The sequence below is a fragment of the Lichenostomus cassidix genome, chromosome 28 (assembly GCF_008360975.1).
Source record: "Lichenostomus cassidix isolate B80296 chromosome 28, HeHo_3.0, whole genome shotgun sequence".
In the NCBI taxonomy this organism is placed as follows: domain Eukaryota; kingdom Metazoa; phylum Chordata; class Aves; order Passeriformes; family Meliphagidae; genus Lichenostomus; species Lichenostomus cassidix.
Window position 1 is genome coordinate 12954 of NC_139508.1, and position 13407 is coordinate 26360.

General features: G+C 48.1%; 3 long non-coding RNA genes and 1 other non-coding gene across 4 annotated transcripts; 3 read left to right on the plus strand and 1 right to left on the minus strand.

Annotated features, from left to right (window-relative positions):
• Positions 1–940: 940 nt before the first annotated feature.
• On the plus strand, positions 941–5240 carry LOC146426006 (uncharacterized). Its single transcript, XR_014846235.1, has 3 exons — positions 941–1030; positions 1127–2997; positions 4495–5240. It is a non-coding gene; the product is annotated as an uncharacterized LOC146426006 (long non-coding RNA).
• Positions 1555–1745, plus strand: LOC146426007 (U2 spliceosomal RNA). The gene has a single exon (XR_014846316.1). It is a non-coding gene; the product is annotated as a U2 spliceosomal RNA (small nuclear RNA).
• Positions 5241–5604: 364 nt separating the features above from the next.
• LOC146426008 (uncharacterized) lies at positions 5605–11669 on the plus strand. The gene is made up of 2 exons (XR_014846196.1): positions 5605–5802; positions 8398–11669. It is a non-coding gene; the product is annotated as an uncharacterized LOC146426008 (long non-coding RNA).
• Positions 11020–13392, minus strand: LOC146426009 (uncharacterized). The gene is made up of 2 exons (XR_014846195.1): positions 13296–13392; positions 11020–12390 (listed from the first exon to the last, which is right to left on the minus strand). It is a non-coding gene; the product is annotated as an uncharacterized LOC146426009 (long non-coding RNA).
• Positions 13393–13407: the final 15 nt, after the last annotated feature.

The window sequence follows — 13407 nt, forward strand, 5'->3', positions numbered from 1 at the left end:
TCCCCTGCTCTTACCGCAGCCCCGAGGGTCCCTCTGCCGCCCCCGGAAAGCCCCAGAAAGGGGCGAGGAATCCCCCGACCCCCGCTGTCCCGAACCCGCCCGGCAGAGCGGGCCGGGCGCGAGCCGCGCCTCGTGAGGGAAATGCAAATGAGGAGGCTATGGGCGGGGTTTGCGGCGGTGGGGGGAACGGGGGGGTGGTGGGGTGGTGGTTATGCAAATCGGCATTACCTCACGCCCGAGGTGCATCCTGGGAGAAATGGGCGGGGTTATGCAAATCGGCATTACCTCACGCCCGAGGTGCATCCTGGGAGAAATGGGCGGGGTTATGCAAATCGGCATGACCTCATGCCCGAGGTGCATCCTGGGAGAAACGGGCGGGGTTATGCAAATCGGCATGACCTCATGCCCGAGGTGCATCCTGGGAGAAATGGGCGGGGTTATGCAAATCGGCATTACCTCATGCCCGAGGTGCATCCTGGGAGAAACGGGCGGGGTTATGCAAATCGGCATGACCTCATGCCCGAAGTGCATCCTGGGAGAAACGGGCGGGGTTATGCAAATCGGCATGACCTCATGCCCAAAGTGCATCCTGGGAGAAATGGGCGGGGTTATGCAAATCGGCATGACCTCATGCCCGAAGTGCATCCTGGGAGAAATGGGCGGGATTATGCAAATCGGCATAACCGCATGCTTGAAGTGCATGCTGGGAGAAATGGGCGGGATTATGCTAAATTAGATTACCTCATGCGCGAACGGCATTTTGGGAGAAAGGGGCGGGGTTCTGCTAATTTACATTACCTCATGCGCGAACGGCATCTTTGGAGAAAGGGGCGGGGTCATGCAAATTAAAGCATAATTCCGCATGAATGGTGTTTTGGGAAAAGAGGTGCGGCCATGCAAATTAGATCACTGCGCGCAGCGATAAGGCGGCATTATGGCGGATGAAGATCGGTCAGGCAAACTCGATTCCTTAGCGGCGCGAATGGCATCTTGAGAGCTTTATTGGGGGATTTTCAGAGTTTAGGCCTCGGTGCGCGGGGAGCGCGGGGGGGAAATGAGGTTTCAAGCCTTTCCTGAGTCCCCGAAAAAAGACTTTTTTTCCATTTTTCCCCATTTATCCCCGCAGCTCCTCTCAGCCCCGGCTCGGCAAATCCAACCGCATGGTCCGAGCGGCCAAAAGCCCGAACGCGGCACCTTCGCCGTGCCTCCGCCGGCCTGTCCGGCCCCGCTGGCCGCGCCGAGCCCTTGCTGCGAGCCCCAGAATCCATGAAAAAACTCCTGCAGCTCCCGAGCCTTTCCGCGTCTCCCGGAGCTCCCAGCGCCTCACGAGCTTCCCGCGCGGCCGGCCGGAGCGGCGGGGTGATGCATATTAGAGACCCAGAGCACCGCCGTGATTTCGGGTCAGTGCTTCAGAAACATGTGCTGACAGTGCGGGAACACAGCGGGAAAGAGTCTCTAAATTGCTGGAAAGGAGGTGCGGGGCGGCGCGGAGGAGACAGCGAGGTGTGTGTTTGTCGAGCGGGGTGCCGCCGGGAGTGGGGGAAGGAAATTGTCATCGCCGCTCGGCCGTTTGGCTAAGATCGAGTGTAGTGTTTATAGTTATTTATTCGGTTTGGGGTACGTCCTTGATGAGAGGACTTTACGTTAAGCGGGTATTTGAGCTCGGGAGTTGGGTCCAAAGCTTGCTCCCTCGGCTCCGCACATCGTCCCGGTATTGGACTGCCTCCGGCAGCGGTGCATCCCCACCGGGGACCTTTCGACTGCCAAACACAGACTGAATGCATTCGGAAACACTAAACATCACAATTCTGTGGGTATTCCCCCCGCGAGTTCCTGGCACGGGCTCGCTGTCCTCCCGGAGCTCGCTCTCACGCCCGGTGCATCTTCCCGGCAATGCGGTGCCTCCGGGAACGGCGCACCCCGCACGGGGACATTACAGTAGTGAAAAAGCACAAGGAGAGAGCGGTTGCTTAACTGCTATGTATACTTGTCGCAATATCAGACGTTATTATGCGACAAAAGGTTTGTGGCGCTTCCGAAGGTGCCGCGAAGGCAGCGCTGTAGGTTGTGGATCCCGTCCGTCCTTCTCCCTCAGCGCCCGCAACATCTCGTGCCCTAGCCCCGCCTGTCCCAGGGGCTCTGTTATAGGGCGCTAATAACGGGGAGATTAATAAGTAGGTTACAGTGAAAAGGGGCAGCGCAAGTCTGCTTCTGCAGGTGCTACCGGAAATACCCGAATGGTGGAGAGAGCGAGGGTAAGTATGTAAATTCATAACGTATCTTTCTATTCTTTAGCAAGTCAAACCACCTGCTTCCACAGCACTTCTGAGCTTCATTCTCGCTGTTTACAGAAAACTCTTACAGGCCTGTCTGTGACTGACGTGATGGCTGCAGCGCCACGATGGTCCATATCAACAGTGGCTGCTTCTTTCAATTCTCTTTTTTCTGGTATACTTTCTTCTTACTAGCTACTTAAGTCATCTCCTTCACTTGGGTAGCAGCATTCGTAAGGCACTGGGTACTATACTGTGGCTTGGGAATAAATGGCCGGCCATAAAGGTAGTAAACAGCTTTGCTGCAAGACAGAAAATGTTTTCAAGATCTAACAAAAAGGTGGTTTTAGCCTGTGATTTTGTAATTATGGAACATGCTTCAGCTACTTCACATACAACACATGAAAAATTATTTATTGCTGAAACTCAAAAAGGCCACTACTTCTGCTGTGACACACTGCGGCCACCTGGATACGTGTCCTTCCCTAAAAAACAAGAAATGGACAACAGAAAAATTGCAGGAGTTCCTTACCTCAGGATGGTTTTTTTTTTTCTCTTTTTCTTCCTGCTCTTCCCTTCTCATATCTCTTCATTTTAATGCACATTGAAAGGACTGCAATTATCAGTACAGGGGAACGAATCCTGAAGTGCTGCTTCTCCCTCTTGCTTGTCGTGTCACAGAATGCACCCGGAAAATACCATTCTATACCGTACAAAGTTCCAGGTATGGATACAAATAATGGAAAAACTTCATGAAATACTTTCCCCTACATAAGATTGCCCATGCTTGTAAAATCTGTAGGAATACATAGAAAAAATTGCAGATAAGGTCTGTATCAATTTCAATCCAGAACACCGTCATTTTAAATTCTTTAAAAAATACAGGTTTGGATGATGGTGCTACCACTTCTTACATTACAAACTTTGGCAATACCGATCTCAAAACTGCTACACGTTTCTCCAAATACTTTCATAAATACTGGACAGTAAATAAGGTGTTAAGCTTTATACCTGAACTTAGTTATTACCTGTGTGTAGACTGCATAACGCACACGTGGCCTGCTGAAAAACACTTTAGCATTAAACTGGATTCGTGCGGCTACATTCTGAGAGCTGCCGTGAAGTGCACCTCCTAGAATAGGCACGTACAGAAATTTGGCTTTTGCGTGGCCTACAAGAAAGAAGTGAAACCTTACTGGTTCTTTCAATGTCATCTGAAAGAAAGCACATCTGTCATTTTAAATACTGAAGGGTAACTGTCTTGACCTTCCTCCCCTGCACCCTCGGTGAGGCACTGCATGAGGCTTCGTAGGGTTTATGTCAGCCTTGGCACAAAATGCTGCATGGCTCATATGGTGGGTAACTTACAGTGTGTGTTCCACGTGCTATTCCGCTTAGCCGAGTCACACATAAGCGAGGAAGATGCTCTAAGGGGTACTTGGGAGGTACTGGTTGTGTAATCGTTCATTCTGAATGGGCCAGCAGCCCACAGCATTATGGCCTGTGAGCAGAGATGACAGCATGTAGGCAAAGGCCTCCTGTTCCCCCCTGAGCTGGGGGAGAATGGGTACAAACCTGCTTCCTGCAAGCATATCCTCTTCACCTGCTGCATGCTGAGGCTCGGACAACTTGGAGTGCAGCTGCAGGCTTTGGCTTCTGTGCATACACACCTCTCCCAGAAGGTGAGAGGACTTAATAATAACTTTTTGCCTGGATGTAATCAGCTGGCTGAATGTCAGTGCAAAGTATCTGTCTTGAGGGAAACTTGTGGATGGAGTGAGATATGAATGTTTGGGTGAGGAAGAATGAGGACTGTGTGATGACCATCCCTGGAATGGAATTGGAACTCTGCAGAGAATGGAGTGCATGCACTGTTAGGTAGCCTTTGCTGTAGGCAAGTGTGAAGAAGCCCTGGAGACGGGAGCCATAAGGAAATATTCCAAAGCGGTGAGAAAGATTAGAAGGTGTTAGAATTGGTGGTTGCAGTGGGATGACATGTGGGTGGGGTCAGCGATGGTGCACCTGTATGAGAAATGGTATAATACTGTGAAAGTGCAATGTGCAGGCATTGCTGAGCAGGCCTGAAGCCCTCCCCTGTGGTCAGGACTTAAGCATGCAGCTGGTGGGTAGGAGGCCGAGGAAGAGATGGCGTGAGGCAGTTGGACTTGCACACGTGCAGAGCTGTTCAGAAATGACTGACGTGTGTTGTGTTCTCTTACAGACGGTGGTGTTTCGCTGCTGCTGGAGTTGCCGGTCCCCGCGAGGATATTGTGGTGATGTGGCATGCGTAGAGAAGAGAAAGATGGCATCTGTTCTGTTCCAAAAGATGTTGAAAACAAAATGACATGAAAGGCTACTGAAGGAAAATTGTTGTGACTGAGTGCTACTGTTGGAAAATGTATCAGGCTAAAAATGTTGTGTAACTGTAGTCAAAGGTTTTGTTTGGGTTTCCCCTGGGAAAAGGAATTTTAGGTTTCTTGCAGGGCAATGTTGTGCCAGATGAGGTCTGGTGAAGTCAGCATACCAAGAGATTGGGAGTGCCCCCAAAGATAAGCAGAAAGATAAAGAACATGAACAGAACATCCAGCAGGAACTTGTGGTTCTCAACAAGACATGATGGATATCACAAGCAGCTAGGCCAGAGCAACTGCAGCAGGGCTGAAGACATCCTGGCCCAGAAAAAAGACTGCTAAGAGAAACTGAAGAACGTCATTAGCATCTGAGGCAAGGAGATTAGAGTCCAATGAGAGACTGAATATGGGGAGTTTGCTCAACTTTGGAGGAATGAACACTGAGCCAATGCTTTCCTCTGTACTTTTACTGTATGCAATATCTGAGAAATGGAATAAAAGCTATGTATCCTGGAATGATTGTCTCTGCACACCCGGGCTATGGGTGGATGAGATGATTGCTGTGGTACATCCTGACCACAAAATAAAGTAATGCCTTGAGTCTGTAACATGAAAATGTTGTTGGAGAGTTTTTCTATTTTTTTCTGCAGATTGGGTGACACTAGTAAACACATGGCAGTAGAGAGAAAGCGTGTAAAAATCAGGCCCTGAACCTTAGTAAAATTCTATACCAAAAGAGCTCCAGTGTTGCCACAGCGACGGGCGGGCGGACTCAGGGGGCACCGAAGGGCGGGGTCTTGGCCGGGGGGCGGGGAGCACCAGGGGCGTGGCGCAGAGACTACCAGAGGCGTGGCTTTGGCCCGGGCCGAGAGACGACAGGGGCGGGGCCAAGGGTGGGACGAGGGGCGGAACAGTAGGTGGAGTATAGTGACGGACGCAGAGCCGGGGCGGGGAGATGGGCAGGGCTTTGGTGACGTCATTGTGCGGCGAAGAAGACATGCCGCCAAAAAAAAGTTTTTAAAATTAAGGCGCCACTCTGGCTTCGTGGGTATGGCCTTAAGCCGAATCTCTGCACTTCAGGGCTGCGAGTCCCACCGCAGGCTACCCCGTGCGTGCGCTAGGCACGTCACGGCCACGTAGTCTGGGAGCCAGCTGCGCCCGCCTACCCCCACTGGAACGTAAGTAAGACACGTAAGCCAGAAGGTGGGGTGACTGGGGGGCGGTCCGGGCGGGGCCGGCGGCGGCGGAGGGGATGGCGCCGGCCGGAAAAGGCCTCCCGGGGTACCTCCCCACAGCCACCGCGCTGCGCGCGGCACGTGGCGGGGGCGGGGGCAAGGTGCCGAAAACGCTTTTTCCACCTACAAACATGAAACAAGAAGAAACCTCACCTCTTCAAAAACACACATCTCTCCCTTTTCTAACACAACTCAAAAACAACAACAAACACCTCACCTACTACAAACAACAAAATACACAACAAACTAACACCACCACACACCAATAACATACAACAAACAACTAAATACACACACCTACACTCCAAAACATTCATACACGCATTTTACAATCAACAACTACAAACACCCATCCACCAAACACCTCTCAAAACACAAACACCAACACAAACACAACACACACCACATCCTCACAAACACTAGCAAATCACACTTCAATCTTCTTTACTCTTTACCTACTTGCTCTTCCCATCTCACCACTACTCTTTTTTGTGCACCTTCAAGGACCTACCTGCAATTCTCACTCATCAACAACCACTGCTCAACTGCTACTTCCCCATCTGCCTCATCACAGCACACAATCCACCCACAACATGCCCGTCCACCAGAGCTGCACAAACCTACAGCTATGGCTACAAACTGTACAAAAACTTCAGGAAATACTTGCCCTTCAACAACATTTCCCAGGCTTTCAAAATCTGCCTCAATACATACAAATATTGCTGCATCAACTCTCTATCCATTTCAATAAAGAACACCATCACTTGCAACTCTAGAAAACTTCTGGCTTTAGATGATGTTGCTACTGCTTCTTACATTCAAAATTTGGCTATGCTGATCTCAACACTGGTACACATCTCTCCACATGTTTTATCTAATACATAGCAGCAAATAAGGTGCTTGGCCTTATGCCTGCACATACTTATTACCTGTGTGTGAACTGCATACCACATGCAAAGCCTACACAAATACACTTCAGGATTCAATCTGATTCATAAGGCTCCATTACACCAGCCTTACAGAACGGCACCTCATCAATGATCCATGTACAGAAATTTGGCTTTCAAATCGCCTAAGAGAAACAAACAACTTTTGCTAACTCTTTCAATGCCATGTTAAACAACTAACATAGCTCATGTTGCTAAAGAAACAATAACTGCAATAACCATCCTCCCCTGTTCCCTGTATGACACACTGAAAGATGATTCAGAAGGTTTACTTCAAACACGAGAGCAAATGCCACACAGCTCACATGGTGCCTGATTCTCAGCCTCTATTCCAATCGCTCTTCCACTCGGCCAGATCACATAGAAGCAAGGAAAATGCCCAAAGGGATCATTTGCAGGTGCTGGTTCTATAACTGTTTAGTCTCAACATGTGAGCAGCCCAGGCCATGTTGCTGATAGTAGAATTCTGCTTGGTGTGGATGAACTCATGTCACCATGACCAAAACACATCAGCAATACTTTACTTCCCTTTATGCAATTAACACCCCTGCAGTAACCACACTTCTGGTATTAGGTTAGCCCAAGACACTGCAGCCTGACAGGGATCCTTCTCACACACCTAGGGAGAAAACTTATGTTTACACATCAGCACCTTCACTGATGACTTCTTTAAAATTCACTGGCAACATGTCATTCATCTCATCTTCTTATTTGACGCATAAGCCACACAAGATATTCATTCTTTCAATTAGGACTCTGACATCTCTTACCTGAAAACCTGTCCATCATGGCTCATGACTGTGATCTCCCTGCCTCTTCCTGCTCATCGAACCTGGCTCAAACCGCTGCCTCTTTTCAACAGCTAGGAAATCCTTGCACACACTGGGCACAAGAGACCCAGGAGTCCAAGGCCAGCCTCAGGCAATGTTCCTAGCAGCTTCTGTCTGGCACAAATCCTGACATTTGCACAATTTTACAATACAAAATCCCACATTTACCCATGGGCACCTGGCTAGCAACAATAATTCTTTTCCACAGGAATGGCACATCACCACCCTCATGTAAGATAGGCAGTTTGGAGGAATCCAAGTGCACACAGACCTCTGCTTCTTCACACTTTATATCTCACACAATTCCTGCAGCAGGCACACTTTTCAAGTAGAATACCACATTTCAACCTGGCTGCAAACAGTGCCTCTTTCACACAGGGAACAAACTTTTACACCTTTCTATCCTGCACACCATGGCAAATGCCTCTTCACATCATAAAAACCATCTGAAAACACTTAACAACAACCCTGAAGATACACTAGATCACCTCTAGGTTACCTCACTCCACTCACTCAAGTTTTCTGGGGGAAAAAAAAGGACTGTTTCAACCTTTTACAAACCTGCTTTGTGGGATTAACAACACCAAGCTATACTGATAGCAATCAAAACAATCCATTCTTTACATTCTTTTCAATTATTCACTACCCACAACAATAGCTGTAACTGCTGCTTCAGGACACCACATCTATAGAAATATTGGACCAATGATACTAAAGGAAGCAAGGCCAATAACCACATCAAATCTCTTCTTCCCCCACAGCAACGACCGTGCCCACATCTCCTTCTCTCTGCCTTGAGGACACGCTCTGGGGAGGCCCTGACAGCATAACAGATCTCAGGAATCTTCACCACTGTCAAGACAGCCACTTGACCACAATGAATGCAGGATCTCCTGCAAGGACTCATGCTGCCACCACTGCAGCTCCTCTGCTTCCACAGAAGGAACCCAGCAGAGCACAGCCACAACACCATCTGCACACCGCAGCTGGCCACGGCACAGCAGGGTGAAGAGGGAGGCAGCAGCAGTTTGGGGAGGCGGCAACAAAAGCCAGGAATGACCTCTGTGCCGGGACAAGGCCAAGGCCTGTGGCCAGCCGCCACCTTGCATGGCGACGACAGGCAGCAGTGCAACTCCCCAGGTAACCGGTAGCAGCCGATGCACCCACAATAATCAAAGCACTCCAGCTAACTGCCCCAGAGCCAGATCACCCACAGCCACACCTCCAAACTGACCGACTGTCACCCCAACCTGCTGTGTTTACCAGCCTGGAGCTTCTTTCCTTATCTAGAATGTGACATTTCCAGACAAGGAGGTTCCTTCTTCAAAAATCTACATGTCAGCAGATTCCAGTGCTGTTCCTCAACATGAAAATTATTACTTTTGAATTCTCTTTATGCCCCTGACAATCTGACAATCTGCACCCTTTTAGATTCTGGCTACATCAGTCTGGCCACTCTATGAAAACCTTTCTACCATCTGGAGCTTCCAAGAAACACAAATCTTTCACAAATTATCAAGCAATACAACAAAACCTTTCCTCAAAACTCTTTTCCTATTCCCACCCCCTAAACTTTTATAGATTTACGCTCATCTATTTACATTATATATTTTTCCACCTATTACAGAGCAAATCTACCCATACTTACAAATCCATGGACACTTATGAAACCTCTGCTAAGACACAAGCCACCTATTTACATTGTTCAGCTTGCACATTTTCACACTTCAATATCACATTACACTTCTACACTCTAACCGTACACATCTACACATATTAAAGCTCTCTTTACATTAATATCTAATATCTGATTACACTTTGTATAGAACACCTAAAAGATCTAGTTCTGCTTTTTTTATATGCTGTCCTATATATCATCCTTCTTTATGACTTAGGCCCCTTCTTGGGTTCATTTATATATACAAGACTTATTTTTGCATTTATATTTTTGCAGTTTAAAATCTTCTATCTGTTTTGGCCCTGCATGGACAAGCTTATGTGGGACACACATTACTCTTGCTCTCTCTGCCTCATCAGCATGCTGCCCCAAGCAACATTTTACAATACCATTTGCCTTTCCTTACCTATGCTTTACATCAATTTCATACCCCCGATTATTCAAATCCTAACACTTTTTTTACTGCCTACAAGATCACTATCACAAATGAACAATAGAAAATTTGCAACAACACTGGCTCAACATTTCTTTTTCCTCTTTTTCTAATTCCTCTTCCCATTTCACATGGGACCTTTTTCATGCATATTTCAAGGACTGCAATTAGCACTGCTCCAGAAAGAACTGGGGAAGTGCTACTACTCCCTCCGGCTCACCGTGTGAACAAAATCCAGACGCAAGATGCCACCCTGTAGCTGTGCAAAACCTCCAGGTATTCATACAAATAATAAACTAAATACATGAAATTCTATGCCTTCAAAAAATTAACCATGTCTGTAAAATCTAACAAAATACATTAATAAAACTCTCCTGATTAAGTATGTATCCATTTCAATGCCAAACATGCACACTCTCAACTTTTAAAAACTTCTGGCTTTGCATGATGGTGCTAACACTTCTTACATTACAAACATTGAAAATTCTCACCTCAAATCTGGGTTCTGGGGGATCACAGGACACTACACCACAGCTATCACCAGCCCAGATCCTACCTAGGCCCTTACAGGATATAGGCTCACCTTGGCCTTACACACAGCTGCTCTGCCAAAAATTCCTCCTACACGCACAAGACTACATGGCACGTGTTCTTAGGCACACCCTGAAAGGGGGAGCTTTGCATGGGACTCTGGGATGCAGGGGGCTGCATTGGCCACTGCCCTCAATACCTCTCATCCTTCCTTACAGCCAACAGGCCAGGGCCTCCAACTCACTCCACAGCCCCCTACAGCCCTGTGGTGTCAAGTGCTGCCCTGGACAATACAACACCTGTCAACTCTGGACCCTGAACCCTGGTTTTACAAGCCTGTGGTGGGACCCTAGGCAATAGGGGCTGCACCTCTCCTGGGGTGACCTTCACCTCCACTAACCTGGTGTGGTAACAACTCACACAGTAGCCAGGACTCTGCCCATATCCCACGGGTTCACCCCCATTCCACTTAGGGCTCACCACTCCATACCCAACCTGTCCTGGACACACTCTCACACCCCCAGCAGCCCCACTGGGGCCGGTCCCCCGGGGCTCTGCACCCTGTCCACATTTACCTCCATCTCTATGACATCCCCTCCTATGCCACCGACAGCAACCCACCTTGGGACCGGGCTCTATCTCCCACACCCTTCTCCCTTCTGCTACTCCCCATGCCTCTCCCACAAATTTCTACTGATGCTTTCTCATGCTCATCAAACACAGAAATAATTCACACATGCACACTCTTCATTAGAAGTTTATTTATTAAAAGAATCGTGGCAAGTGATAACTGAAAATAAATTACATCAGCCTGCACTAACCACCACACACATTTTCCTTGCTTAATAAAGTGACACTCAACTCTCTCAGCAGACTGCAAATCCAGCTTTACATTTCAATAAAAGCCACCTTAGATCCACTGGGCCCAAAACCATAACAAATGGCACACTTCTTTTATACAGCTCTGCAACTAGTCACACCGGATACTACTTTGGGGACTGCCACAATGACAGTCTTGCCATCCTGGCAAGCTCTGCCTCTGAACAGCCTGCTGCTGGCAGCTCCTGCAGCCAAAATTTATCCAGGCCAGTGATGATTGGCATCTTCAGCGCCACCTTCGTGCCACCCTACGCAGCTGAACCGGGACACCCAGGACGTTCCAGGCAGATATCCCTGCAGAACCAACATCTGGCCAATGACCAAGAATACGCTCCTACTTCCGGAAGAAAAAATATGCCCTCATCACTGAGGCCTAGGGCAGGGCGGCATGATGAGGAAATACCACCGTGATGTGATTCCATCCCACAAGTCCCTAGGATGGCTAATTAAAATGATTCCAGGCTTTGGAAAGCAAAGCTCAGATGGCTACAAGGCACTTCTCAGGAAAACCCACCAAAAACCCAGAAACTTTAGTACCCAAAGAACACACTTTTTGGAATGCAACCACAGCCCAGCTGATACCAAACGCTACACCTATACACACTTTTAAGGCTGTGGATAATGCCTCCAAAAACAGGCTATCCCATAACCACCTCCCACTGACAGGATCCTTGGGGCAACTCTTTGATTTTCCCATGTTACATTGACAATAGAAAAATAGGACAGCTGTTTGGGATTTCTCGCAGCACACTCTAGCAGCTCACAATACCCTTCAGGAAAAGAAGGTACTAACAAAAATGACAACATGATGGATGACAACATCTATCTGGTCTCACCAAGTAACAGTGACAAGATGCCAAAATAAGCCTTGTCAGGGAAAAAATGCAAGCACAGACCCCTGCTGCCGACACAGCCAAGAACTCAGCCCCGTCCCACCGCAGCCCCGGCGCATCTCCCGGCGTCCCCTCTTTTCCGGGGCATAAACCAAACCGCAGACAAGAAGGAGAACCAGGGGCAGGGTTGTGCAGATTCACGAGCGGGGGCGCAAAGGGGCCGCTGGCAAGGATGGTGATGGACATTTTCGGGACTCCAGGGGCTCCGTGCTTGATACTCGTAACTGCAGGGGAAAGGCAGGGTTTCCTTCAACTGATATCATTACAATTGCAGGAGAACTTTTGCTCTGTCAAACAGCTTCATGACAGCAACACCTTCGTACTGCAGCTGCAGCAGATCCTGCCAAAGAGAGTGTCGTCATGAGTGACAAATCCTCCGGAGCTTACCCACAATATAACAGACCCTCTAGTACTATAGGATCTCAAGGAATATCTATGAAAAGGACACAGCATAAGATAGAAAACCAAAACATTCTGCATTAAAGATCCACTCATACTGTGTAAAAAATTAGCCATTCTAATGCATTCGGGATGTCCATTCTTTTAAGCAGGAAGGTTTAAATAAAAATAGAGAACACAAATTCAAAACCATTCAAAGAAAGCCAAATTTCAGATCTAACCAGCTCCAGCTTTTTCCTTTGCACAGTAGCCATAAACTTCTTGTAACATTTACAAAGGGTTTCCTATGTGCCCAACTCTGTCATCTACACAAGAAACATTACAACATTCGCACCCTGACTGGCTGAAAATGCAGCACTTTCAATCCGCACCCTCATTGGCTGAAAATCCAGCAGTTTCAACCCGCACTCCAATCGGTTGAAAATGCAGCACTTGCAATCCGCACTCTGATTGACTGAAAAAGCAGCACTTTCTCTCCACATCTTACTAGTGAAATTAGACACTATCTCATTTGCAGAGGGAGTAATGCAGAACAGTCTCCTATCACTTTTAGGGGCACACCTGAAACCCTGACGCTGTGTACAGTATATGACGCACCACATTTATTTCACTGACTTCAATCACGCAGGAACCCGTTTGGAGGTAAAAATGTCACGGTCCCATGGGACACACGCACCAAAAAAAAAATTAATTTACTAAACTTCGAGGCGTTGTTTCAACACTGCTTCTGTTCACTTTTTAAATAATTAATGATGCAAGTATCGGACCACAGGCACGTCCTTTACTTTAACATTACTATTTTGCCTGTGACGTTACTCGAACTTAAACAGACGAACTGCTCTTTACCTCTCGTTTCATTATTCTTTGAGATTGGAATTCCCTCCACTAACGCCGCTCCAGCGCCGGGGGCGGGCGGGCGGCCGAGCGGGTGGAGGTGGGGGGGAAGTGGAAAACGACC